This window comes from Mycteria americana, chromosome 6 (assembly GCF_035582795.1).
Source record: "Mycteria americana isolate JAX WOST 10 ecotype Jacksonville Zoo and Gardens chromosome 6, USCA_MyAme_1.0, whole genome shotgun sequence".
Classification (NCBI taxonomy): domain Eukaryota; kingdom Metazoa; phylum Chordata; class Aves; order Ciconiiformes; family Ciconiidae; genus Mycteria; species Mycteria americana.
Window position 1 is genome coordinate 31,985,952 of NC_134370.1, and position 27,430 is coordinate 32,013,381.

At 40.5% G+C, this 27,430-nt stretch overlaps 1 protein-coding gene across 2 annotated transcripts in view; it reads right to left on the minus strand.

The window, feature by feature from the left end:
- Nucleotides 1-16,232, minus strand: part of BMPR1A (bone morphogenetic protein receptor type 1A) — an 85,489-nt gene extending 69,257 nt beyond the window's left edge. For both annotated transcript variants that reach the window (XM_075505245.1, XM_075505244.1), the window contains exon 1: nucleotides 15,996-16,232. The gene's annotated coding sequence lies outside the window, so the exon portion shown is untranslated. The remainder of the gene's footprint in view (nucleotides 1-15,995) is intronic.
- Between the last annotated feature and the right edge of the window lie 11,198 nt (nucleotides 16,233-27,430).

Genomic DNA, 27,430 nt, shown 5'->3' on the forward strand with positions numbered 1-27,430 from the left:
TGTTGGCTTAACTAAATATGACACTGCAAAACACTGGTAAGGGTGGCAATTCTGCAACTCTACCAAGAGGAGACCTTTGGCCCATGTACACGGTATATGTAGAATCACACTGTTCATGTAAAAAACATCTCACCGGCAACAACAGCTGCCAGAAAGTCTTCACTGTCATCAAGTTTTGGGCCTAGATTTTTAAATATATTTAAGAAGTCAAAAAAGGAAATTCAGAGCTGAGGGATCTTTAGATACAGAATCCCTCACTCACACAGTTTCTCCTGTATTGGTTCCCAACTACAAAATAGGAACAAATTCTAAATGTTAAGAGACGTTGAACTGAAGCAGTGTTTTCATGCTAAAACCCCAGAATCTGGTGAGGAAGGTCAAATCCCACTACGATGGGGGCTTCCTTAAGACTTTAAATCTGGAAAAAACCCTAGAGTAGGCAGGATGATTAAAATAATCACCCTTACCAATATACTAATACATTTACAAAAAAACCCACTCTGAACATTTCTTAACCTTGGTTATTGCAGGTCAAGGATCAGCACCACTAACAGCTGGCTACTTTACCCTTATACTCTAGACAAAGTAAATGGAGGGTTGTTTTTTCTGTTACATATCAGAACAAAAATCCTACTCAGATGCCTTTGTTACTTACAGAATATGAACACTTTAAACATAAATATATTTATTTACTGCAAACGTTGACTTATATTTGCAAGACCTCTTGTTACTTTACAGAAAGCAAAATACAGTCGTTTTGCTTGTATGCATCATATAGGATACATTTCATCGTTCAGATTATGCAAAACTCTAAATCTTTTAAATCTTTCCCCAAAGGAACCTCTCTTATCTGTTACTCATCTACAGAATTTATTTCTGGATCATTTATTTCCAATTTAAAATTTGTATTGGACAACCTAAATCCAAAGTAGGATCACAATTTGTAACTGACAGTATTTTCTGTTTTACTCAGCATTTCTATATTAACCTCAAGGTAACAGAAAATGCTCCAAATATTCTAACAAATCATCAGTTATTTTTCTTTTAAAATATATTTAATAATGCTTACTCAGTTGGAATAAAATTTATTTAAATTGTTGGTTAGAAGTGGAAGAGCAAGTATGTTTACACATTAAAACTGAAGCTCAAAACACCATAACATGATTACCTGACAGCTATTAAATGGCTTGCAAGAAGTTATTAGCGTTGATTCTCTTTCAGAAGTCATATATAACAGTTCCACCCTTAGCATCCTCCCTGTAGTTGTACTTTGTTGTTTGGGATTTTTTTTAACATAAACTTCCCCCTCACTCCCACAGGTTGTGTTTTGGTCTCAAGACCTATTATTGAGATATTTCACACAAGCACTATATATAAAGAAAATTAAGACAGCCCTAAAAATACAAAGTAATCCTGAAGGCTTCTACAGGGGTCAAACCCACTGCGCTAAAAATAAAATAATGAATACATATTTTACTGAGGATTCTCTGCTAACGCACTGTTTTCCAAAAGAGTAGAAGAGTAGATAGAAAACATGACTGTGATGTTTTATGAGGACATTCACAAATGCCTTTCGTACTTCAGTTCAGCACAAGTGTCATGCCAGCAAAGATTGCAACTTGGGGGGGGGGGGGGGGGGGGGGGGGGCCAACAACAACCAAAAAACCCAAACCCAACCCAACAACCCAAAAACCCAACAACCTTAAACTCATGTCATCAATGGAAATTAATTGTAACAAATGAAAACTAGTGTCAGGAAATATACCTGCTTGTAACAATTTTTATGTTTTCACAATCACAACTTTCTTTGAAAGCTACACACCACATATCACAGAAAAATACATACATGGTGAAACAATTATTATCTGCAGAAGAGACACAAAAGAGATTACATAAAGTAGTGTTAAAAAGGAGTATTGAAAGGAAAAATGTCCTGTAACTTTTTAATTGTACTACTCTTGGATGCATGAGCAATACAGAGCCTGACCAGTGTCATTCTAAACAAACCGTCCTTTTGAACACACTTCACATCATATGAGAAATGTCACTGTGAACATTACTGTTTTAGCAAGTGCCACTTTAGACACTGATCTCTAACATAACTGTGCACAAGCAGTCCCACTGAGCTATAACTGAACTCTGTGACTCTAGCCAAATGAAGCTATGTCTATGTGTTACTGCTTTCAAGAGCAGAGAGACATCTTCTGAAAGATGTATCAAAATCACTGTTTTAAATAAAGTTATTTTTGAAGTATACTTTTAGAAACTTGCATTCTACATTAAAATTAAAAACTCAACAGTATTGGCCTTTCAGTACCTGAAGGGGGCCTACAAGAAAGCTGGAGAGAGACTTTTTACAAGGGCATGTAGTGGTAGGACAAGGGGTAATGGCTTTAACTGAAAGAGGGTAGATTTAGATCAGATATAAGGAAGAAATTCTTCACTATGAGGGTGGTGAGGCACAGGAACAGGTTGCCCAGAGAAATTGTGGATGCTCCATCCCTGGAAGTGTTCAAGGCCAGGCTGGATGGGGTGTTGAGCAACCTGGTCTACTGGAAGGTGTCCCTGACCATGGCAGTGGGGTTGGAACTAGTTAGTTGGTCCCTTTCAACCCAAGCCATTCTATGATTCTATGAAATTTGTTTGCATGAAGATAAAATATTTCTAATACACCTTCCAAAAGCACAAGTTCTGGATGGTGTTTCCCACTGAAAAGAAAATTCAGTGCAAAGGAGCAGCATTTGGCAAATCCAGCATTTTCAAAAACAAGCGAATCTGCAACAAGCAGTTTATACAGAATCTGTTTTCTATTACAGTATAATGGGTTCAGTAGGTGGAGGAGTGTGGACTGCATACATACTAATATATAAACATGTGGCTGCATCTGTACTCCTATGACCTTGTCAGACATTTCAACACTATTTTTAGATTATTCTCTCATACCAACTGCACTGTTAAGATGGCATTTAATTCCATTATGTCCATTGTCAAAAAGCTAGTCTTCTGCTTCAACTGCAGCAGTTCTTTGAAAAATAAATTTTAAAAGACTATTTAATTCTCAAATATATTTCCCCACCCATAGCTATGAGCCAGCTTCGTGTAATACATAGAAAGGAGCACCTACATTTCACTTGCTAGATGCTATGTCACTTTAAGCTCCTTTTGACCGACTCTGTAAAACTCTTTGGATTTGGGAATAGCATACGCGTTGTTATATCTGTCCCTGCTATATAAAGATTTTATTGTGCTTTCCCTCTGTTCTACTAAAGCCTGGGTTACATGAGGAAAACAGAAGAAAAAAAAACTTAGCTGAACTGATCCTTTTTGCCCTGGCAGCGATGCCAAACACACACCTACGGTATTTCTGGTTCTTATACCTCAAGTGATTCTTTCATCTCAAATTTTCCTCTTCATTCGGGGGGGGGGGGGGGAAGTCATCACACATCAAACAAATTGCACTATGAGCAACAGACCTAAGAAGGCCTGGTTTTCTACAGATTTATGTTCTATTTTGGTATATATCTTTTCCCCATGTAATTGCCCCAGATCTCTCCCTACATCCTGTATGATTTCACTCTCTGTCCTTTGCAATATATCCATTTCCCCACTCACACGCATATTCCTCTAACCACAGTTCTCTCTCCCTTTCCCTCCCACGTCCTCTGGTGCCAAACAACATGTCTCACTGGCTGGACAGTATGTGCATATTGACTTCCCCCTTATCAGGCATAACAAGTTTACTGAACACTTCTGATCATAACATCCTTCACCTCTGGGGACATTAACAGAGCTGAAGACCTTTGAAACTGAAACAGTGCGACATCCACTCCATAATCTTACCAAACATCTAATCTTCAAGCCTGCTGATACATGCAGCTTGTCTTTGAAGTTTTAGGAATTAGGAATTTTCCAAAATCCAAAACTTTACATGCTACGTGAGACAGAAACACTTAACAAAACGACACAACTGCAAAAGGAGAAGAGCAAAGAGGAATGTGGGGATGGGAAAATAAAGCTTCTGCTCAACCAATTTTTGCTTTGGGGAGGAGGGATATACTCAATATACACTAAGAAGTTACATGGGATCATTATTATTCAAGGTAATGAAAAATCGGGTTCTAAAATGGGTAACACTCCCAAATGGCAGCCTGCGTCTGGAAGGGGCACTCTTGTTCTGTGCGCCAACACTGACACTTGGTCTGCCCCCACAACTGCAGCTAGACTGGCAAGAAGTGAAGCCTATTAAAAAAAAAAAGCAAAAAAGGTAATCGGCTTTCAGCCAGTTTAAATTCCTACAACATCAGAGGAGTGCCAGCCAGTGGTGCTGTAAAGGAAAAGGCAAGGACGCACAAGGGTGCGTTAACAGGGAGTAGAACTGGCCTTTCGAGTGTACCCGGCTGCTAGGCTTGCTTATCTGCAGCACAGAACTGCCCTCTTCATCTGCTAGTTAGTTATTCATCTAGCAGATTTTCATTGCAGACATTTCATTGCACTGCTCCAGTCCTTAGGAAACTCTATTATCAGTCTTTCCACACTAAGCAAAATAAAGTACCTGAACAGAAAATGTTCAAGATAACGTAGACACTAAAAACATGTTACTTCATGTTTCCTGGCAATATCATTAAACCAAACGCAACGAATGTGTCAATGAAGGCAACTAGATGCCAGTGCAATATAAAAAGCTGTAGGCGTTACAGACACTACTGAATGTAACAGCAGAGGAGCTGACGTGCCTGGGTGCGCGTGGGTGTGATAAAAGGCATACGAATTAGCCTACTGCACTGTAGCAGATGTCTAGCCAAGCACTCCGTTTGTGACACCACCTGCTATCAGACCAGTCGGGAAAGAAGGAAGAACAGAGTCCTCCCTTGCTCCATCCAGAAGCCTGTGTAGTTCCTGACCCACAACTGGACACAAGTGACTGTGCTATTGCCATCAATGGACACATCCTTCAACAAATCTGTGTGATTGCTAAACCTGCATCATACTTTCATCCCCAGCCACAAATTCTGGCAGCAACTCTTCAACTGAAGTATTTGCTGTGAGGAGGGAAAGAAACACCACATTCAACTGTGCTTGTAACCTGCCATTCCCTTATACAGTGGAGGAAAAAAAAAAAAAAAAATAGTGGTGAAAAATTATTCCCTATCAGTTTCTTAATTTCATTTAAGGTTTGACAGATTACCATCACCATTTCCCTCTCCACTGTTTCTCCTTCCCTGATTCAAGAAGCCAAAGTTTATTTAGTACTGCATCCCATTTGTACTTCTGGGGGAAGAAAAAAAACCAAACAAAAAAAAATTACCTTCTAATTTTAATGGGATTGTTGAAATTGTGTTACCAGAACTACATAACATGCATGCCCATATATAATGAATGTGTACAGCTGCATAATCACATTTTTTTAAAAAAACCCTTATAATTACTCTATAGAATGCTGCTTCAAAATTGGCTTAAACTTATTTAAGACTGTGCTGATTGTAAGAAGGGAAGTGCTGCCCCTCCTCTCCCCTTACTACTCATAGTGTCTCACGATGAGCTGGAACTACTGAAAACCCAGGGTTCTTTATGGGGTTAGCTTTCATCCAGATTAACAAACAGATCCAACCTTCCACCTGGCCACAATTACACAAATACAAAAGTGGCAGTGGAAACACAGAGCCAAAGGGAAGAAACAGAAAAAAAAAAGTTTTAAACACCATAAGCAGATAGGTGCAATCCAAAGTTGGAGCTTCACAGCAAAGAGCCGTTTGGAAAACTATCCAAGATCTCCCCAAGTGTTAATAACTAATTTAGAGCCTATTATTGTTTTTCCTCTGTCTGAATTAAATTACATTGCACTTACTGTACCTCATCTGATATTTTATCATCCAGGCATTCATTACTGCTACAGCCAGTTTACACCACCTCTATCAGCTACAAGTTTCACCACCTCGCCATCCACTTCCCTTTCCACACTATTTCCAAACACACAGAACAGAACAGGCCCTGTCACTTGCTTCCAGCGAGGCTGTTAGCACCTCTCTGCCACAGGGGTACCTGCAGATTTCTTCCTGGGAGCCCAGAACCGGCCGGGGACTTCCAGATGTGCCTCACCAGTGCCGAGCTGAAGGGCATCATCACCTCCCTCAACCTCCCCACAACGCTCTCCCTACTACAGCCCAGGAGGCTTCTGGCCTTCTTTGCTGCAAGGGTGCATCTGCTGGCTCATGTTCAACTTGTTGTCCAGTATGACCCCCAGGTCCTTTTCTGCAAAGCTGCTTTCCAGGCAGCCAGTTCCCAGTCTGTACCAGTACATGGGGTTATTCCTCCCCAGGTGCAGGGCTTTGCATTTCCCTTTGTTGAGCTTCATGAGGTTCTTCTCTGCTCACTTCTCCAGTCCATCCAGGTCCCTCTGAGCAGCTGCACAATCACCTGGCCTATCAAACACTCCTCCCAGTTCTGTATCACCTACAAACTTGCTGAGGGTGCGCTCTGTCCCATCACCCGGGTCATTTATGAAGACATTGCACTGTACTGGAACCCAGCATCGACCCCTGGGGCACACTGCTAGTGACTGGTCTCCAGCTGGACTTCATGCTGCTGATCACAACTCTTCGAACTTGGTAGCTCATCCAGTTTTCAGTCTATCTCACTGTCCATTTGTTCCAAGAGACACTGTCAAAAGCCTTACGGAAGTCAAGATAAACAATAGCTGCTGCTCTCCAGTCATTCACTGAGCTAGTAATTTCATCACAGAACGCTATCAGACACCCACCAACATCACCTGTGCTGACCTGCTGCTAATCCTGACCCATAAGCTCTCCACTGACTCCTCATCCACCCAAAAGGCAGAGCTCCATGAATTCCCACAGTGCTCTCACAAAAAAAAAAAACCCATAACACCCTGTAGTCCTCACCATCCCAGCCTGTCCTTCCTGGAGAGTCCATAACCAGTCCTCACAGCAGTCCAGCCGTGTCAGCTGTCCCACCACATCTCTGATCTCACAAAGACTGCAGCCATGTGACTGCATGCAGACCTCCAATTTCTCCTGTTTGTGCCCAGTCTTTTCCACAACGTATGGCAAACAGGGTCAAATCCAAATAAATAAAGTATTAAACTTAGTCTGTGCAGAGGGAAGCTTTGTATCAGCTACACATTAATAGCCCCAAACCTCTTTTCACACTATGACAAAGTCACAGCCACTGGACTGAAAAATCAAGTGACAATGGAATGCTAACTACTTGCGGAAAGGAAACGTATGGATAGATATGGAAAGATATGCTATGCAGTTATATACAGAGGAAGGAGATACACAGTTCTGTCTCTCCTACCCCAAGGTAAGAAACCCTGTCAGAGGGCGGCTCTGGTGAAGGATGAGTCCCACCGCTGCCCACCCCGCTGCGCGCCAGGGCTCAAACCCAGCAAGCCTTTCTCACCACACTGCTGCTCCTCTGCCCACACTCCCCGTTACCTAAGCCCACCCACTACCCTGCTCCAAGCCCATTTCTGCTCTTTCAAATCCTCAGGAGACCCTCCCATCTGTATTTGCAGCACACCCACAGCTTCTCTTCTCATTTAAAGTAACGTTAAGGAGAATTATTTTACCTTCAGTTGTTCCAAGTACACATAGTAAAAAAATATCTTCCTGTAAACAATTACTTCTTCCAAAAAACAGATACACTTTGAAAATGATATTCAACATTTCTGAAAACCATGACATTTATCTTACATAACCTCAAACTTTAAAATTTTGGCTAAAATTAATTGAAGCAAGAGTCACCCTGGTTGTTATCTTTCTACAGAGCAAAAGTCATCATAGGCTCTTACACTAACTAAATCACAGTTTACATCAGCACTCAAACCAACCTCTGCTCAAAGACCTGCTCTAACATATGTAAATCTCAGTGCCAACAGGTAACTCAAAACACCAACATTGTCAAAACAGTACAAAGAAATAAAGAGCACAAAGGAAAATGTAAAATTACACATTTTTATAACTTGTTTAATAGCTTATAGACCTTTTCTAACTAAAATGGTTTAACATTTCAAGATACTGTATAAAAACATGCTGTGGATATATACTTAAACATATTTAATGTGCATTACAGTCTCAACTAGCTCCTGGTTATTGGGATGTAGGAAGAAGCTTCCACAGAGCAGTGTAATTCCACAGTTGTCTGCTGCAGACTGTCTTTCCTCTGGAGCAATACCACTGGCCATTGTTGGGAGCAAAACACTTGAGGCAGGTTTCTTCATTTGTAACATTATTTTCTCATGAGTGCACTGTCATTTCATATATTTTTATTTGGTTATTTTTCCTGTAACCAACCTCCCCTCTGAAACTAAGTCAACAGAAATGAAAAGATACTCAAAGAACTACCAAGAAAGAAAAATCACAGAATTTCATTGCAGCAAACAACTGTACATGCTACAGATGCTTAAGGACAAAGAAGGAAATTCTTACACCAGCTCACCAGCTCTTCCCTCCAGCTCTATTCTCCCCCCCACCCCAGGTTCCTAAGACTACTAACGAAAATATTACAGAGAGATGTAAATATTATACAACAGCATTTGAAACTCTGAGAAAAAGTTGACTAATGCCATTTCTGCAGCAGAACCTCTGGCTAAGGAATGCACAGCTGCCGAGCAGATGTATAATTTCAGCATTTAGATTCCATTATTTCAAGGGTGATTTTTTTTTTTTACTCGATGTTTTCAGATTTTCTATTTCCATCTGTTTTTTGACCTCCCTCAGTTTAGTCCCCTCCTTTCTGTTTTAGTTCATTATGCCAAAATAATTTTCTAAATTAGAAACATCTCCACATTTAAAAACTTGTGAATTTGAAGAGAGGTGGGGGAGTGAAGCAGGGCCAGGGGAGGAACAAAAACAGACAGTTCAACAGAGGCTTGGGTTTGAATAAAAACTGTCCTGTCTGGGTCGAGTTTTATTTTGCAGTTCCTGGTTTAACCCAAATTGGCGAGTCTCTAACTGCATTCCTTCCATGAAATTTTAAGAGCAGGAAACTGAAGAATATCAGCTATATGAGAATGTTCCTACACTTCACCAGAGCCCTGTCCCCTAACTTCTGAGTAGGACAATGTTGCAGGTTTTGATTCTTTCTTTTTAGAGTCATATTAAATTAATTATAGTTGTAAGCTTGAAAAGAACCCTAACTCACCATGTACCAGAAGAGCTTTACAAAACATAAGGATTACTGTAAACCAGTATCAGTGGTTGTCAAATCAGTTCAGTAAAGAATCAATTAATGCAAAAGTAGTAAAAAAAAAAATTTTAAATGCAGTTAGCTGTTAAATTTAAACGTCCGAAAAAATTTCCATTCATCTAACCAAAGTAGAAGACAAGGTCATACAATACTGTCTGAAACTTCAGTCCACACCATAAGTTTTAGAGAAGAATTATCACTAGGTAGGATCACTGGTTCAGCTCTGCAAATGAGACAGATTGGCTGCAAAACCTATCAAATTTTATTTTAATTTTAAGTTCACAATAATAATTTGCCTTGGTGAGGAAGGGCACAATCTTCAATCTTAATGGATGGCATACACTTCAGAATACTCCTAGGGAAAATCTTCTATAGGTTATTTTCACCAAAAAATATTAAATGGTTGTGAACTACTAAATACAGAAGTTAAAATTAGAAAAATATATCAATACCTAAAACCAAAAAAGCACTTTTTCATTCTATGAGATTTATTGTTTGCTTTGTCTCCAAGAGGAGACATTCAAAACAAATTTTAAAGAATAAAGCAATACAAATAAAATTCCTAATAAAACTTCCCGTATCCTCTATCATCAGGGCCATTTCTGCTTAACACTAAGTACCACTACTGAATTTTTGATTATTGCTAAAATCCCTTCAATTATCTGTACAGAATATAGTCCATGTTTTGGGTATTGAGCCTAAGAAGAATGGCTGCACCTCATTAGCTGGCAGTGCCTTCCTGTGCCCTGTCCCAATCCTGTCTTGTAATTAACTCTCAGTTGTCCAGACCAGTGTCTGACAACTGCAAGGCTTGTCCCTGGGACAACACAGAGAAGGGTACCGGAGGGTTTCTGAAACCTTCTCCAAGGCATTCTGTAAAAGATTAATTTCTCTTCCAAGAGAAGGATATGCAGCAAGGAGGAGCACGTTTTACACAGCTTTCTGGTTTTCTCATTCACATTTCCAGTCACTGAGGTTCACTCTGTCTTCCTATAAGCCACCTTGTTCTCATACTACTGTCCAAGTTCTTTCATTGCCAAGCATAGGGGACAATGGGATGATACAGCATTCCTTATTTCCAGTACCCATTCTTCCTGCTGAACAATTCCTCACAACTTACTTGTTCATGCTTCCTTTGCAAACCCTCTATATCCCTGCACAACAACATGGGACAACACCTATGCCTCTGCACCACCACCGCACTGTGAATTTCCAGCTGAACAAAGAATAGCAAAAAGAATGATTAATTTAGAAAATTGTATTTGAGCTTATCCACCACTTCTATAGCCCTGAAATTCTGACTCTGAGCACATAATGTACTCATTTGCACAACAAATCTTTCATGAGCAGAATATTAATTCTCTGCAGCAGTGAAATCTCTGTTGACTTCAGTCCTCCAGAAGTCATTTGGGCTCTGCCCACTGATCTCCAGTCAAGTTTGGGATCAGGCTCTCACACAGGAAGTGTGAAGGCCTATGAACATTTTTAGTTTTTTTTCAAATCAAGAAAAAGTTGTGAATAATTAACACTATAAAGACAAGAGACTTAAGGAAAAGCAAATTTAGACCATTTCAACAGCATGCAGCAGTGAAAAGAAAATCACTCCCACGAACCAGGTCTGTATCCTGGTACGTATCTTATGAGACTTTCTGTGGTATTTCTCTGACTTATCCCTGCTACATCTGCTTGTATTTTTATCAGCCAAAACACAGCAAGATTGACAGTTTTCTCCTTAAGATGGTGAACTGAGGGAATACAGACACAAAGAATCGCTAGTTGCTTCCACGTTTTATGCTAATAAAGTTGACTGAAGCCATCATGTAAAGCAATTATCTGAGGAGATACTGAGAAAATTTAAGTGATTTCAAATTTTTGTAAAAAGCATTGCTGCTGTTATAACAGATGATGTAAATTAAGCTACAGTACTGCAGAGCTGAGTTAGTAATATTGATTTTTTTCTCCCCTTTTAATGTACAGCCAACTCATCACATACTAAAATTACATTTACACCTGCTATATTTTCCTCTCTATTTTGGGGAAAAAATGAGCATCAGAGCATTCAGCCACATGCTGCAGGTATGCACCCTATGAACTACTACTTCACAGATTTTGTCTTACCAGAACCTTTTAAAACTATTTGAATAAAATTCATACCCTACTCAAAACAGTGTCGTCGTCCCGTCCCGTCCCGTCCCCAATGAACACAAACACCAGTGAATTCGGTACAGGTAGCAGACTGGGCTGATGACTCGCAGGAAGAGCTACATTACACCAATTGCTTTCACTGTAACAACAGATGTCCCTGGACAAATTCTGAGGTGGTAAAACACAGGACCTTAAATAAGGCTTGGCTTTGCTTCTCCTTTCATCATGCATATACAATCTATGAATATTGCCACAATCATGAACTAGAGCTTATTATCCTACTAATACTTATTTTGAATTTTATTAACCAGACCATAAAACAGTAAACCTCACTGAAACATACAGAATTCAAAAGAAACAGGAAGGCAACTACAAGACACCCATTAGAAAAATGGCAAGAAATAAAACTATCTGGATTATAAATGTGAAACAGAATGACCATATTTTTCATACCATTTGCATACAGCTCAAACAACAGGGTCATAACCAAAAACTCATGCATCTTTTCACTACCACAACATGAATGAAGTTCTCTGTCTTCTCAATGTATCAAATATACGACAACTTAAAATGCTTCAGTGTCATAAACCTAGTGCAGTGAATTTCAAAATATATATTGAAGATACATAGAAGAATAGTAGAAAAATTGCTTTGTTTTGCTTTTGGGGGAGAGTGGGCATAAAATACACAAAATAGGCTTGGTAAATGCACCTAGTAAGGTGCTGGGAAGCCAATTCACAATGAAGACCATTCTGGCAAGTTGGCAGCTTGTCCCCTAGTTGATTGCCTGGTCAGCACTGGCCCAGCTATTTGTTTGTATCAAACTGAACCTCTTGAGGATTACGTACCCAGAGTACTAAGTACTGAGTGGATGTTTCTAGAATGAATCCCTCACAAAATTGCTATTCCAATAAGAGCATTCAGAACGCTAAAATGATGTTTTCTGTACAATGAAGACAAATGAGGTGACTATTTCAGCTTTTTGTCCAATTTCAAGGATCACCTATTCCAGTCTCCATATTATTTTTAAAGGACACAATACAGCAGGTTAAATTTTACATTTGTTTTCAGTTTTAAACATCCTTCAGAGTAAGTAAAACTACTTTATGTCTGAGAATATCAAATGCTCAGACTTCACAGCAACTTTTAAGGGATTGCAAGCAAACCAGGCAGAAAGAAATTCCTTGCTTTCCCTTTAAAGCACTAACCATCATGGAAGGCACAGAAAACATCATCGTGACTGGGGACCATAAGCACGTGTGTGGTGGGGCGACTGCAAAGGGTTCTGCAGATCTTGTCCAAGAAAGGAAAAAGTGGAACCACTAAAACAGCAGTAGCGAAAGGAAAAGTTTGCTGTCAGGCCACCAAGCACATGCACTCTGCGCCCGCCCCCAAGTCCTGCATTTTGGGAATATTAACGAGTGAAACAAGGCTGTAAGTCTCCGTCTGCGCCCACATACAACCTCTCTGACGTGATATATCTTTAAATTACTGAGTTGGTTCTGTCATTTATTTACAGATGACCGTAAGGTAAGTGAAGATAATCCCAGGCACTGAAGATATGCCCTCTTTTTCCTGAGGAACCAAGAAATACCAGACACTTTCCCAGATATCCAGATAGAAAGGACAGATCTTCAACTGATGCCTGATTTAAGCAAGGGAGAAACATACACATTTGTAACACATTCCCTGCCACGTACTGTCTGGTCTCATTCATCCACCTACACTTTTCAGCAATTTACCAAAGATGTTACTGCAGCTCCATGTGTCAGACCTTTACCTGCTCTTGGAAAGAGATACTGTCCCCATCATAAAAGTTACCAGCCACAATGATGAACAAAAAAGAAAAGGAGGGGTGGCTTTTTCTTCGGTTTGTTTGCTTTTAAGGGCTTTGGAGAAGGCGGGTTTGTTTCTCTTGGAAAGCCTGGCTATACCAAAATTAGTGCAAGCACTAATATCTGTTCTTTGATCCCTTCTGTGAAGGGGGTGTACTTGGATCCTCCTATTGACACATTTGTGCCCCACTATGCCTTGGAAAGCTGTAGTTCTTAAGTTACACTGACTGACACACAATTTAAGAGAGACTCCATTAATTCAGAGTTATTTAATATCACTACTTTCAAAACACTTTTTCTTTTGAAAAATTAATATAGCGTGCACTGATTTCTGATTATAAAAATATAGTTTAGGGAATATTTAGCAAGTCCTTCCCTACATTTTTTTTTAATATTACATAGCCACAGAATCTGTATACTGCTTCTTGGAGAACAAATAAAACATTATCATCATTCCTAACTTTAAAACCAAGAAAAAAATAATAAGATAATAAATAAAATTTTTAAAAATTAATTTATCCATCAATTGCTTGCCTTTCAAGACTCTGGGAAGCAGACAAAGCTATCTATTGCTTCTTCAAAATCCTTTTCTCTTTGCAATGACATTTCATACAACAGTAATGCTCATCTGTGGCAAACACATGTCCATTTTGAAAGAAGTTAGCAGATGTTGTTTATTACACATCTGAACAAGCACCATATTCAATCCCAAACGTGATCAAAGTTTTGTTAGCCCTAACTTGAAGTAGTTCAATAAATACACCAACTACTACAAAGAATAAAGTTAATTACTTTGGTTACATCACTTACACTTTAGATTCTCAGTTCCTGAATGCTAGTATCCAGAAAAAGCACATATATCATTTACACACTCTACCATATTCAGTATTTTTAATTCTCATAACAAAGCACACAATTCTCACTGCGAGGATCTTGCAGAGCAGTGTCAAAAACATTAGGATTTGGGTCCCATACATTGACTTTAAGAAACTCTACGTGCTAACTACATACCGTTTCAGTAAACACGTATTTGACCAGTGAATTCCAAGCAACATGCTATTTCAGGCTTGCAATTTACCAACAGCTTTCTTCTCTAATTTGAACAGGGCCTGGACCAGATAATATCCAGAGGTCCCTTTCAAACCTAAATTACTTCACAATTAAAAAAAAAAAAAATCAGATCCAGCCACATATATTCATTGTCCCCAGAACAGAGCAGCCAGCGGGACATACTAAGGACTGGCAGCTGAATCTTGCAGCTGTGCAAGAAGATCCTCCACAAGATCTCAGACTAGAACTCAAACCCTACCAGGTTGTATGTCTCTATCTAAATACATACAAAATACACACACACTCACATAATAAACGAAATGTGGTGAATAACTAAGAAAAAGTTACAAAAGGAACAAAAGTACAAGAACAAAGGACAAATACATTGCCAGCAAGAATTTTATCCAGACTGCTACAAATGCCACAACATGGGGTATTTCTGGCTATGGACTTGATAAAGTATCTGAATATAAATTGCTCTCATGGAACTTTTTTATTCCAGGACTAGGTTCTACTACAAATCAGGCAACTTTTTCAATCCAGCAGGGTCTTCCTCGTCTACAAAAGGAGCTTCTCTATTCCTACAGACAACAGGCCTGAACAATCCGTAGGACACTAACTTGATAAAAGAACTCAAAAATAATTACCTGTCCACAGAGAACAAAAACGTAAATTAGAACCGCAATCAATTTACACTGGGAGGAATCATCATACAACCTTCGACACAAAGTGACAGGCGACTGCTGAATGGAAATACCACAACTTACTACCGTTCCCTGCTGCTGAATTCACTCTTAATTTTACCAAAAAAAAAAAAAAAAATCAGAGGGTGGTTGATTGAAGGGTAGTAAAGCGCCATTCATGTTTTTAAAGCCTCTTCAATAGATTTTGTAATCAGTTATGAAAACATCGTACTTAATCGGTACTCAACAGTACAATCTTTTACTACTAAGGTACGTTCGACGATTTGGATTTATTGTTCGTTCGAAGAGAGTTTTTCTTTCACATCGCTAAATGGCAACAGATTTGGAAAGCCGGCGCACAGCTTTGTTTAAAGCTCGCACAAAAGGAAGACGAAGCACCTTATTCCTCGCACCCTTCCCACGACAGGCGCTGCCGCTCGCTCCGGCTGGGGCTGCTCGGCACCGAGCCCGGGATTACAACACCAGGGGCGCAGACGCGGGGGGAGGGAGCGCAGGGCGAGAGAACGCAACGCGGGCTGCCAGGCGGCCCGGCCCCGCCAGCGCCGTGCCGGCGGCCCCCGTGCCCACGCAGGAAACCGCCGGCCCCGAGGAGCCCCTGCGCCGGCGCGGCGCCCCCCCCGGCCTCCCGCGGGCCGCGGCCCGACCCCCGCCAGCGGCCCCGGGCCGGGCCGGGCAGCGGCGGGGCAGCGCCCCCAGCGCCGCGGCGGGGCAGGGCGGGCGGTGGGCGCTCCCCGGCCCCCAGAGGAGAAAGGCCGGTGCGGGAGACCCGCCGCCAGACGGGGAAGGCGCGGTGGGTGTCCGCGCTCGACGGCGCTGCCCGAAGCCGGGCCGCAGAGAGCGAGCCCGGGGGCGGGAGGGGGCGCAGACCCCGCCGGGGGAGGGACGCCCGACGGCGGGGAGAGACAGCGCCGAGGCGCGCCCCGCGCCCCCCGGCCGGGCGAGGGAGGGGTGCGGCGGCGCAGCGCGGCGCTGCCCGGGGCGCCCCGACGCTCCCCAGCCTCACGCACGCACGCACGGCCGGGGCCTCCGCGGCGCGGCCCGGCCCCGCACTCACCGACGGTGGGGGCTCCTCATCCTCCGCGGCGGGAGGGAAGGCGAATGGGGAGGGGGCCCGCTCCCCGCCGCGCTCCGCAGGCCGTTCCCGGGGCCCCGACGGCTCCGGTGAGACGGGGGCGAAGGCGGGTGCGTGTCGGGCGGGGGAGGGCGAGGGCGGGACGGCGCGGCCCGGGCTCGGCGCAGGCTCCGTCCCGGCAGGCGCTCCCGGCGCGGCGCGGCGCGGCCCGTCCCTGCGGCGCGCGGGCGGGGCGGGGCGGGAAGGAGCCGCATTCCAATCACTGCAGCCGGCGGCTGCGGCCGCGCGCACGGCGGGGGTTGAGGGGGGGCGGGAGCGCGCGCGCGCGTAGCAGCAACGGCCGGCGCCTCGCGCGGCTCCCCTCGCCCCGCGGCGGCCCCTCAGGGGTGCCGGGCGCGCGCCCCCCTCCTCCCTCGCGGCGGGGAGCGCGCGGCGGCCGTTGGCGCAGGGACGGCCGTTGGCGCAGGGGCGGCCGCCCCTCAGAGCGGCCGGGCGGGGGCCGCGCCCCGGGCCCCCCGGCGGCGCCCGCCTCCTCCGCCCTTCCATCAACACGTGCCGTGGGCGGGAGGGCTGGCGGGGCACCCCGGGAAAAAGTTGGCCGGGAGGAACTAGCCGGGCCTGCTTTTCCTCCCCCGTAGTCCCTCCTCGGGCGGGAGCGCAGGCCGCAGCCAGCCGCTGCTTGAGCGAGCTTGTCGCTAGGCTCCCTGCCCCACTCGGGCACCCGCCCACCGCCCCCAGCCCCGGGGCCGAGACGTTATCTTACCCCACCACCGAGAAGGGCTTTCCCGGTGAAGAGGGTGCGAGAGCTCCTCTAGGAAAGGCCGGGAAGGTGTGAGGGCAAAAAGTGGCCAAGTAGGTGTCATGGCCGAGAAGAGGGATTGAGACGTGAGAAGCAGCGAAGGCTGGATATGGCTGCTGGGCCAGGAAGCTCCATCCAGATGCTGGTGGAGTTGGCAGCATGGAAAATGGACAAGCTGCCAGGATTGACAGAGTAGGTGGGGTGGAGGATTACCGTAGCAGCTTTGATGTGAATTGAAGGGGGCCTGTGTGTGAGCTGGGGTGGGCAACGAGCAGGCAATGGTGGCAGCAGTATAGGGAAAAATGAGGGCCTCAGACAGGCCTTTTAGCTTTGTGGAAAAATAGTTCTGAAAAGGTTGACATTGCAGTGCCGTATGAAGGATAGAGTTCCATTGCGAAGGACAGAATTGTTTGTTTGCTTTTTTCCATTTCCTGTATCTCTAAATAAATAAGCCCAGTTAGTTAGATTGGAATACATTACAACTTCTGCAATGAGCTGCTTTGCTCGCTGATAAGGTTGCTGAAGGCCATGATTTGCATTGCATTTCCAAGCTCCTCATCATTAGGACAAATTAGCAGAGTAATAATTTGTCTGTCTGTCTTCAAATGACGTCTCCCAGCAGCAGCGCAGAAGGAGCTTTAATGACAGTAAGTCATACGACAAGGAGACCGCACAGTTCCCACCTGGGCTGCTTTTTTTTAATCTTTTCACTCAACAAAGCGGCAGCAGTTGTGTTGTTGATGTGGTCTTCCCTTTCACTTGTCCTGTTACCTGTCACAGTTCTGCGTCAAGAACTTTGTACACAAAGCCAACTATAGGGGGGAATGAAGATCATATGGCTCATACAAACCCACTCAGTTTCCCTTTGCTGCACACCAAAACACCCTTTAGGGCTTCAGGACACACCAGCAATTGCTAGTGTCAAGATGCCTGCCCAGATAAACTCTTTCTAGAGAGTAACCAATTGGGAAGCAATCTCACTTATCCACGCCAAATAGCCACATGTGCTTATATTGTGGGAAACATGGGCTTGCTTATTTTATTGACCTCTCCACAGTCTAGCTCCATTTTTGTGTGCTCGTATCAGGTAGGACTTGTAAATGTCGTGTACTCCACTCCAGAGTTGTCACCTCTGAATGTAAGATGAGAGCACTGGCTCTGCAATATTGTTTGCATGCATTATACCCACGGATCGTTAGACGAGTGCTTAGCTTGCATACTGTCCTATACAGCAAAACAAAAGAGGAAGTAGAATTTCAAACCTATCAACTTCACAGACTCCTTTAAAATGTAGGCAGTTAAAGGCACACCTAGTAAGTGTAGGTGGCCAGATACTACAGTGATAGGCATGTAAAAATACAGGTCTTGTCTTACTAGACTTTTAGAAAATTTTTTCTGATGACCATCATCCAGAAAAATCTGCCAGTGTCCAAAACAAAGACAGCCTGCAAGAAAGACAAAATCACAGCTTTCATGCCAAGCAATACAGAACTTGTATGCTTATGTTTATAATTTCAAAGGAAAATATGAGTCTGCTGTTCTTCCACTCTGTCTACTATCAGATTATAGCAACAGAATAGACACTCAATATGGAAGAAGAATGCAACATGCATGTGTGTGCTCCCAACCAGAACCAAAGCTGTTAGAGCTAGCATCTCTTTAAGTAATAATTGGTGTGCGAATACAGTCCTATGCTTTTCAGACGTTGGATGTTGATTTAAATCCAGTATGCATTAATTTAGCAAAAGCCACTAGCCTTGAAATTTACTTGATCCCTTGTGTGAAATGGATCAACTATTTTCATCCAATTTCTGATGAGTAAATTTGCACATTGCACAAATTGCCGTCTCAGCTAGTACTTTTCAAGGCACTCAGGCACTGAAGATATCACAAGTCATAGTCCCTGACAGGTCAGAAACAGTGTTGTTGAGGATGAAGTTTGCATTGCCATGGACAATATCACTATTCTCTGCGTAAATGAGCACTGTGTAAATACTTGTTTTAATCACAGAATAAAGTCTGTAAAAGGAAAGTACATTATAAGAATATTAGGGCTGCAAGAGACAGAACTGAATCTTGATCTAAAATGATGAATCGTAACAACCTTAAAAAGTATTTGGATTGTGATGGATGTCTGATGAAACATCACATGGAAAGTACTGGTGTCTTTCAAAACAGTGCAGTACTTACAGCATGTTTCCAACTTCATACAGGTATAAACTGTCATTTTGGAAACATACAGATTTACCACAAAAGTATGAAAAGAATGTGAGTAGACTAAAATTCCTTATTTACAATCATACAGTGGTCTGTGTGTGAGAAGGGGATTGTTGACCAATCCTGACATGTGAGATGTTCGACCTGATGATGGAAGAGTTTTCTTTACTCACCGCCTGAAGAACCCAATGGTATTGCCCCAAAGGAGAGTAACTGTGGAAATTTAACCTAAGATTTTTGTCAAGTAAACCACGAAGAATCAAAGCTGATTTGTTTTGCTTTGTTTACCTTGCAGGATAGGTAGAGATACCTATTTAAACCAGAAGATGAACACTTTAGGTGATAGGCACTTGGAAAGACACAGGGTTCCAGTGAGCTAGTTATCAGTAACAGACATCTCACCTGGTGAAGGTTTTAGGAATCTGCAAAAACTTGGACACGTCAGGTTTTGGTAACATGAAGTATTTATTTTGTTAATTGAGCAACACTGAAAGATTCTGAAAATCTGAAAATAAACATATGTTCATTGAACATTTGGCCAGGATGGGTTGTGGAAGTCTAACAAGAAATATAGAAGCAGTTCAAGACTGACTATCATGATGAAAAGAGCTGTATTTAAAAAGAAATTAAATCATGAATTGGATTGTCTTCCAGCTGCTTTCTTTGTCATTTCCTCTCCAGGAATTTCTTATTAGTTCTTAGAATCACTTGGGAACTGCAAATCTTAAATATCAAAAGATCTTTAAGAACAAAGAGGTATATATAGGGAGAAGGTCATCCATGTGATAGGACTTTATCTTTGTAGATCCTTCTTCCCTTCAGTCTCTGGAATTCATATGTCTTAAATCTGTGGTCCAAATATATTTTTGAAAACTGTTTGCAATTAGGTGAGTACCTCTCTGTTACTGTTACCAAAATAAATATTCCATGTTGCATATTAAAAGAATATTACCCTTCAGCCAGGGACACAATTTTTTCACTTAAAATGACGTGAATTTGGCTTTGTCTTTTTTCAGAATTATTTCACTTAAAAGCACATTCTTTTGATTATAAATCTATTCAGCTGTCTGTTACTTAGAAATGTCATGGATTTTATTAAGTGTTTTAAATGTAAGCATAATTAATTCAAGAAGGCAGAATCAGATATGTGAAGAAAGGTGTTTTTTAAAAATTTCTGCTAGCACAGCACTGATAGTAAAAAGGCAAAAGTATTCATCAGCACTGCAAGCCCTGGCCAACCTTCAGTCCAACAAGCGTGATGTGGAACTGAGCACAGTGCAGTACTGGAGAGTACTGTGGAGATACTCCAAAGAATAACCGCTCAATGTGCAGAGCACAGGCACAAGGAAACAGGAAACTGTTCCCACAGCTTAAGCACTTGGTCTGTTTCGGGGTTACTTCTGGGTTTCTGCAGACCAGATTCTTCTTTAGCCTTGTGCAGGTGGACAGGGAGGAAGGAGAATATAATGGCTATACCCGTCATGTGCCTTAGGCAGCTGCTGCAGGATGTGACCTGATACCTTACTGACCTGTGTAATAGGGAACTCAGTTGCATCTTGCAAAAGGCTGTAGTAATGGGAGCACTTTGCCTGATGTTAGAAGTGCTCTAGGAGACATTTTGCCAGTCAAGAACCAAAGTTTCTGTTGCTTTTTCTGTTTCTTCTTCCTATGCCTAGTTGAGCTGTATGTTTCTGTTTTATGAACTCCTAGGTACAAAAACCATATTCCAGTCTTTTCACCAGGCCTGAGACAACTCTCCTTATACATACAAAGAAACATTTCAAATTATTTTGTTTTTCTTAAAGCCAATGTTGGGTAGTAAGAACATTAAAAGTCTGACACAGAAAAATAAAATATTAGTAGCCTCAGCAGAGGCTTCACCTGGGTGCTTCACTCACAGCAGTTTGTTTGGAGAATTAGTAATACGTTTTCCCCTAGATGCATGCAAGTAAAATCCTTAAAGGCTTCATTTGCTCTGAGAAGATTGAGTATTTAGAGTTACACTCTAGTGCTGATTTTAAAATTTATATTCTGAATTATCAGTCTGCAGTGCCAAATGATCTGCAAGGAAGTTTTAATTAGCTTCTCTCTGAGAATGAGTATATCTAAGATATGTTTGTGTTCCTCCATCTTTTATTATAAGAGGTATTTGTTAGTTCGTTTTACAAGTTTGAATATTCCTTAGATCCAAACCCACATTTTATTAACATTTCTCCTACTGATGCTGAGGCTTCATCCCCTCAAGCCTTTGTAATAAAAAATTCACTTCTTGATAACGATCCTTTTCAGCAACAGAAACTGAACCAATGCTGACAGAGGAAATGTTTTTTAAACCTTCTGTTAAACAAGGAGAATTCTTTTCAATACAGAAAATTTCTGTCTTGGTGTGTATAACAGCTTTGTCCTCAAGAGGCGTGGATTCAAGTGGATGTGTTTCTGGCAGCTATAGTGGGTAGTGTAGAGATTTACAAAGATGGACATTTATGAGACTGCAAATGTTATGTTCTTCCAAGCTTGTTAGAATGAAACAGATCTGAATCCTACAGAAAACAAATGAACAAAATAATTTCAGTTAATCAAATCCTTAATTTTTTTCTCAGTCTAAACATATCTTTAACCATGAATGCATTGCTGTTAAAGAAGAACAAATGCAGCAAAATATTCTCATTCTTCTCTTTTTTATATTCTAGCAAAACCAAAGTAATGTAAGTATACTAAATTAATAGTAAGAAAAGGATATGCTTGTATTTCAGGTACTGCAGTCAGCTAATATATCTGAAAATATGTAATGAAGTTAAAGGCATAGCAATAAAGCTTTTCTCCCTTAGTCTGTAAGATACTTGAATATGTACTGGAACTGGAACTTGAACAAGTTAAAGAAACACATACAACAAAAAGCAAATCCTGACAAACAGTCTATAACTTCCTTTGCTTCCAAAAAGAAATTGGCCTGTGTCTGCAAATCTCTGGATTTGGCAGCTATACCTAATTCAGTTTAAACTCCCACTGGCATCAGCAAAAAATTACCTGATTAGGGATGCAGGATTGGATCTAAGATAATAGCATATTAAAATGCCACTATAAATTCAAAAGCTACTAATGGAAATTAAATCCCTAAAATATAAAATGTTCAAAGCAGTTGAACAGTTTTCAGTGTACATACTCAAAATGTTAAACAATAGTAGCTATTGCATGTGTGACCATCAGGAAACACATCTGTGCTTCTTTGTGTTACAATTAATTACTTCCGTTGTATATAAAATTGAAAGTATTGGTACTCTGGGGCGGAAAAAGGATATCCTGATACACTGCTCCTATTTCCTTACCACGGCCTATTGCTGAATGTTTCACCATTAATTCAGTTACAATGAATTATCCTGCGATGAATAAAGGAAGGGTGGTTAATTGCTATGCTAAAAGCTACTTTTTCTTTGCATTTTCACTCTCCTACATTTTTATCTCATTTTCCTACTTTCACATGTGCCCTCTTTGATGGCAATTGCTCACTTTTAAGTAGTTGCACTTAATAATGAAAGTCTAAAATAAACGTTTACTTAACTATCCTTTGACTTAAAGATTGTTCTATTTTTTTTTTTTATGCTATGAGATCCGAGAAAGCAGAAGACTTTGTCACTGTCCTTTAAAGAAATGAGTAAAATCTTCTCAGCTTAAGTATTTGTGGCCAGGTTTTCTGAAGCTGGCGCACAGAGATGCAATTTATACCCTTCTGTGCCAGTGAATTTCCCTAAGCTGGAGGGGGATGAAGATTTTTACCCAGATTTAGGGAGGAGTAGTAACAGCCCAACATTTCTCTTGTTATGCATTCTTTAATTTTTTTGGTGGGAATTGCATAGGAGCAAAAACTGTTTGAGGTTCTACTAAATAGTGCAAATTTGGACCCTGAGGATATACACTACCCCCAGACTTTAATATGTACTTTTTAATAACACTGACTCTTTGTTTTTAGAGAACTTCTGAACAGAGAGCAGCTTCTGTGACTGCTTAGGAAATCAATGAAGTCTCCAACAGCCACCAGCCACGTAAGTCTATAAAAGGCGGATAATGTGTTATGTATTTGCTACTAAGAATTTAATCTCTCAGGGTGCTCCTCCTAACCTAAAAGTCTGTGGTTGTGTGCCTAGGTGTAACTAACACCATCAGACTCTTTCCAATCCATTATAAGATGTGTAACACAAAGCTCAGTGACATAGGGGAAACGTGGAGTCCTTCAACATGAGCACAAATAAGTTCTGCCAAATGAACTGAAGTCTTTGCAAGTTTGAATTCAGTCTAGTTGGTGTCACAACAAAGTAACAGAAGAATGGCAACTCAGAAAAGCTCCCATTCCAGAAACTTGTTTACATAATACAGATGGCAGAAAATCATCATCTACATAAAATACAGCCCTATTCTCCTTTTGCTGCAGCAGCTGGCACTGGGAATACAGTCTCAAAGGATAACTATGCTCTGTCATTTCATAACAACACAGTTTAGATTCAAGTATGCTAAATTTGATGCGATAGGTAGAACCTGAATCTCTCTGGCTAGCACTATCACATTTCTTGCAAGGCTTTTTTGGCCAGAAGCATGTGCAGTGTAGCATAGATGCTGTGTAGCATACATGCAGTAAAGCAGAAACTTCCAATTAGTGTCGTATATATTGTGTATCCACAATAAATCTCAGTAAATCTGGTATTTCCAGGACACAGTAGGCTGACCGAATACACTCACACTAGCAACACAACACATTATGTTACTTTTTAGCCCACATTGGTACACAGTTTACAAGCATGTGTAACAGTAACTCTGGTCAGGCTTTGACAAGTGCAGAAATCATAAGGAAATTTATGATGTCCTCAGAGTCAGTACAGGGACAAATTTCCAGGAAAAAAAGAAAATGGTTTGGGGAACATGCAGGCCTACTAGTGGCATTGTGTACTGCAAAAGAGCATTTGGTTGTGAAAGAATATATTTGGTCTTTGTTTATAATGCACAAATAAAATTTTTATTCCTGAATTCGTATTTTTTATACGAAGCCAGATTTTGGAAAGTGTGTCCTTCTTTCTGCTCCCACATATCCTATGCTATCAGAAGTCTAGAGATGTTACCTCATAAAGCACAAATACCTAAGTGATAACAAAAACTAGGTCTCTAGGTACATTATTATTATGCTATGTATAGTAGATGGACTATATGACAACAATTTAGGCTCAAATACTGCAGGTATGAAACTCATCCACTTAAAGGAAATCAGAGCCTCAGTTCTGAGTGTTTTAATCCACATACATGTTCCGTACGTGCATATAGGAGTGCTTGCATTCATCAACATTAAGATTTCTTTAAATCAAACTAAACCTTTATCCCAACATTATTTTCCAGTCTACGTACGATTAGATCTTAATATAATTAAAATCCTGTAAATCATTCTTTTGTTCTGAAATGAGATCCTTAATTATGGCTATAGATATTTATTAAGCTTCCTAAAAATCCAAAACTCCCCCTTAATGCACCATAAGAATAAAACATTCTAGAAGAATAGCAAGCTTCCTAGTTTTGTTGTAGCAAGCAGTATTCATTCCACAAGCACTGGAAGGACCACCACCTTTATTCAATTCGAAGTTGTATTTTTATCTATATCTTCTAATTAAAAGAAAAATAAATCATTAATGCAGTTTCAGAAAGGTCTCAACTCTTTTTCAGTAAAATTACACACAGTAAAACTAAGCGGAAGCAGAAGAATTTCTGTAATGTCTTTGTCATTAATGAAAATAATCTTAATTCTAAAGCAGTAAGATTAGAAAATACTTTTGTAGTGGAGGCAGATGTATTAATGTTACTTTATGCATAGTAATTTATTATTCCCTAACAGTTAAAATCTGGAAACTTTTAAAGGAAAAACGTGTTTTGTTCAAAAGTTTAGCTTTGTTCAAAAAAAAATTCATTCTGCTCATCCTTATTACACAGAAAAGTATTGTGACTCAGTCTGACAGTCCTTATTAGTACAACATACATTTGTTACTGTTTTCTTTTGATGTAATCTTCCTAAGAGGAGGAGGAGCTGTATTTTTAACAGCTATCTAAGGCCATGTTTTATAGGCATAGAGCACAGAATTTATGCCTGAATATAATCTGAATCTCATCCATAACTCTGATTTGGCTGGGAGAACAAAGCATTTCATTGTGTATTCAATAATGGTTTCAGCAATCTTATTCACACATTCCTTCCTTTCTTAATCAACAGAAACTGGGTGAATTTAAGATTCATGATTGAGGGGGGGAACAATGCCAAAGCCTATAGTTTTGAAATCACCATTTTCTTCAGAGCAAATCATAATCTCTCTTCTGTTAAGAATCTCTTAACGCAACACTTGTCAAGCTATTTTGCATGACGTCCTTTTCTAATGAACTTTGCTCTATTCACTTTTTGCACCCTACTAGCTGGCACAGTGTTATGATCGTGCCTCTATTGCTTCCACTTCCAACAGCTGAACTCTCCAGGGATCACAGTGCACAGTTTAGGAACCACTGTCTTGTGCAAAGGTTAAAGGTCAGAACAGACAATCTGAGAAACAGCAATTTTGAACTGATGGAAAACTGCGTATACTCTGTTCATTCTTTTGAACTGTGTTTTTCCTTATGCACATTGTAAACAGAAATTAGGGCTGTAAAATAAAATCAAAGTGCACCAAGTTGTGATTCCTGATGCTGTACTTTGTAATGCCATCTGTCCATTTATCATGTAACTTCTTAATTAGGCTTACTATAATTAGTTGTATCTTTAAAATTCCTGCATTCCTGAGGGGTGTGGATTAGGAATGCACAAAATGGCTGGTTTTATAAGCCACAATGTTATATGAAGATATACTTTCATTTGGAAGTATTTCTTGGCACTAGAGCTCAATGAGGACGTTTAAAATATTTTGTATATTATTTAAAGTCACTTCTGCTAAGAAGTGGAAGAACACCCACCTGAACTTAATGCAATCAAACTTTGTTCTCAGATGCATCAATGTAACCTAAGACAGAATTTTCCCATTCCTTATAAAGTTACTATAAACAGTGTCTGTTGACACAATAAGGTCTGTGACTATACAAGTCTTGCTCAGTTACAACATGTACTGTTGTACATCTTTTAAGCATATTAACATTTGTTTGTTTAAAACAACGTTATTTGGGTAATAAAACATTCAAGATTGATATACAATAAAGTTGAAACCAATGCTTTTAATTTTTATTTTCAGGTCTAGAAGTAGGGAGTACAAGCTTGTGTATGCTTTCTTATCAGTGTTACATGGCTGAAAGCTGTCAGCTGTTCACATGCCATATTAATAAATATGCCCAAATCATAAAGCTTGAACTGTATTTGCACATTCCTTTTATTACTAGACTGTTTTATTCATGTTGGCACAGATAATCCATGCAAGGTAGTTACTCACACCTCATAAACCACACTACATTCTGTTTCTGAAATAACTAGGAACTTAAGAAAAAATATATATCTAAAAGCAAGGACACTTGTGGCATCAAGTCAACATATCAATATATTATAAAACCTAGACTTCTAATATGATCACTGCAGGCAAGAAATCACTCAGTTTCAAATTCTGATGTTTATAAATACTAAACAAATTAATATCTGCTACCAGGAGACAAGTATTACAAATAAACATTAGCGTGCCCAGCATTAGACACTAACAAGTGTGTTCAGTGCTGTGGACATTCACATTATTAAACATAAATACAAATAATCTTTAACAAAACATTTCACCCAAAGTACTGACCACTGAAGGACCAAAGTAAAATATTTTTCCTTGTTTTGAATTAATTTTAGAAATGTGTAATGTGTAAATCCAATGGAGTAAAAACTAACTTCTAATAAAAGAAGTCATAAGAGTGGGTTTTTTTTCCAGATAATAAAAGCAGTCTTCTCTGGAAACATTTAATTTACCCTGTTCTGCAAAAAGAACAGAAAAAGAGAACAGAACAGCCTATACAATCCCTGTAGCTGTGGAGAAGGCAGGTCTGACTCTGAATGACATTGATATATATGAAATTATATAATTTCATATGTATATATGAAATTATAAATGACAATTTTTGAAGCCTTTAACTGAAAAGTTATTGAACAGTTTGTAATTGGATAAAAGACTTTTTTTTTTATTTGATCATTCAGAGGTACAGTATCTTTGTTTTATTATGTAAAACCCCACGTTAATTAGAATGAAAAGAAATATTTAGAGGAACTTAGGATTTGTCCCAAGCATCTATTACAAGACATAAAACATAAACAAGTACACATTATTCATCTTGCATATTTTTGTACAGCGTTTATGTTCAGTGATAGTTGAAGGGCCCTATTCTGAATTATATATATATCTATGCATCTTTCCCCCCTCCATAT